The sequence below is a fragment of the Neltuma alba genome, unplaced genomic scaffold (genome assembly GCF_004799145.2).
Source record: "Neltuma alba isolate B1F8T4 unplaced genomic scaffold, ASM479914v2 tig00012250_pilon, whole genome shotgun sequence".
Lineage (NCBI taxonomy): Eukaryota > Viridiplantae > Streptophyta > Magnoliopsida > Fabales > Fabaceae > Neltuma > Neltuma alba.
Window position 1 is genome coordinate 180,904 of NW_021636776.1, and position 2,315 is coordinate 183,218.

The 2,315-nt window shown below is 35.3% G+C and overlaps 1 non-coding gene across 1 annotated transcript; it reads right to left on the reverse strand.

Moving 5' to 3' along the window:
* Positions 1 to 1,780: 1,780 nt before the first annotated feature.
* On the reverse strand, positions 1,781 to 1,976 carry LOC114725394 (U2 spliceosomal RNA). The gene has a single exon (XR_003738415.1). It is a non-coding gene; the product is annotated as a U2 spliceosomal RNA (small nuclear RNA).
* Positions 1,977 to 2,315: the final 339 nt, after the last annotated feature.

A 2,315-nucleotide genomic window follows, 5' to 3' on the forward strand; every position in this document is an offset into this window, starting at 1 on the left:
TAAATATAAAACTCTTATATTTATTATTTTTTCCTAAGCTAGTCTTTTTAATAATAATAATTCTAGCCAATAAACTTGATTAGTAAGGATATTTGAAGAAAGACAATACTTATTTATTAAAAATAACTAATTTAATTTATTTTTTAATATATTCAAATTAGTTTGATCAATCAAAACCCCTTTCCAAACTGTACAAGCTTCTTCCAAAGCATACGGCTTTCTGGATGTAGATGATGATATCTATACAGATGGATCTTATATATATCGTACAATGAAGTACCGCATGAGTGGATATATAGGAATCAAAATCTGCCGAATCACTCATGTTATGATCTTCTACATCCTAGGTCTTCCCGTTCCTTCATCTGGCTTATGTTCTTCATGTAGCATTCAGTTGCGTTTTCATTATGGTCTTACAGAACGACAATTGCTTAAATACGTTGGTATTGCCAGAAAAGCGAAAGGGTCAACCAGTCAGGTTTTACTACAATTACTCGAAATGCGTTTGGATAACATACTTTTCCGATTGGGTATGGCTTCGACTATTCCTCAAGCTCGCCAATTAGTTAACCATAGACATGTTTTAGTTAATGGTCATATAGTAGATATACCAAGTTATCGCTGCAAACCCCAAGATATTATTACAGCGAGGGATGAACAAAAGTCTAGAACTCTGATTCAAAATTATCTTGATTCATCCCCCCGTGAGGAATTGCCAAAACATTTGACTCTTCACCCATTCCAATATAAAGGATTAGTCAATCAAATAATAGATAGTAAATGGGTTGGTTTGAAAATAAATGAATTGCTAGTTGTAGAATATTATTCTCGTCAGATTTAAACCTAACTTTGGAACATGAAAACGTGATTGAATTGGTCCTAGTTACTCTTCGAGACGGAGTGGAAGAGGGGGGGAGATTCTCGAACGAGGAAAAGGATCCAATGACTTCGAAAGAATTGAACGAGGAGCCGTATGAGGTGAAAATCTTATGTACGGTTCTGTAGAGTGGCAGTAAGCGTGACTTATCTGTCAACTTTTCCACTATCACCCCCAAAAAACCAAACTCTGCCTTACGTAAAGTTGCTAGAGTACGCTTAACCTCTGGATTTGAAATCACTGCTTATATACCTGGTATTGGCTATAATTTACAAGAACATTCTGTAGTCTTAATAAGAGGGGGAAGGGTTAAGGATTTACCCGGCGTGAGATATCACATTGTTCGAGGAACCCTAGATGCTGTCGGAGTAATTTTATATTTGGAACGGGAACGAGAGGTGGCATAACTTAAGTTGAATCGTGAATAAGCACAGTAACGAAAATCGTAACACTGGCTTATCGTTTAAAGTAGTTGAATTTTTGGGTATAAATGCAATCATTGAGGCCAGGCCAACAATATCTAAGGTAAACATATTTATCTTAAAGCATATTTTTATTAAATATTCAAACAGCACTGTTCTTTTTTTTTTGTGATCTTGTTCATAAATTATTGACAGTAATACTATTGTTATTTATTAGCGATGACACTTACATCGATTGAATTATTAATTACCTCAAACTTTTGCGGGGGGAAACATGTCTAGCAATTATAAACAATCTTATAATTAAAAAAACTTATAATTTTAATATTTGAATCTTTTCAATTGAATCACCGCATGTCATGCCACCGTAAAATTATCGTTGGGAACCAACATCGCGAGAATGAAAATAAAGAACCTAATTAACTTTTAAAACCAATTCACATGAACCGGTTTCATGACAATTCCTTTCAACGATGATTTGGTGGGGTGCGCCAGGCCCGCGCAGTAGTGCAACGCATGAGCGACACGTGAGGACCCCAATAGCAAGCTATTGTGATGGACCCTCCCCCTAAAAAAATTAATTTAATATCATGTGGGCCGATGGCCCACGTATCAGATATTAAACTGATAAGAACAGATACTACACTTGATCTTAGCCAAAAGGCCGAGAAAGGTATGCTTTTGACGACAGGCCTCTTCGGCTTTTATAGCTGCTCTTGCTCTGCTGTGAGGCTGACTCCCCGATGTGGGGCTATCTCTAGTCGTGGACTGCCCGAAGTTTTCTTTCACAGTAGAACGAAACGCCCAGTAACTAAAACTTATCGGCTGCCCATTGAATTTTAAGTCGTATAATGCTTAATTCATTAGGAAAGTTATAATAAGATCTCACCCAAAACAATTAAATATAAAAAGATTTTTTCAAATTATTAAATTATTTTGAAATTCTAAGAGATCTTATTGTAACAGATTTTATTTATTTAATTACCAAATTACTCTTATTTTCTTTAAATATGCAT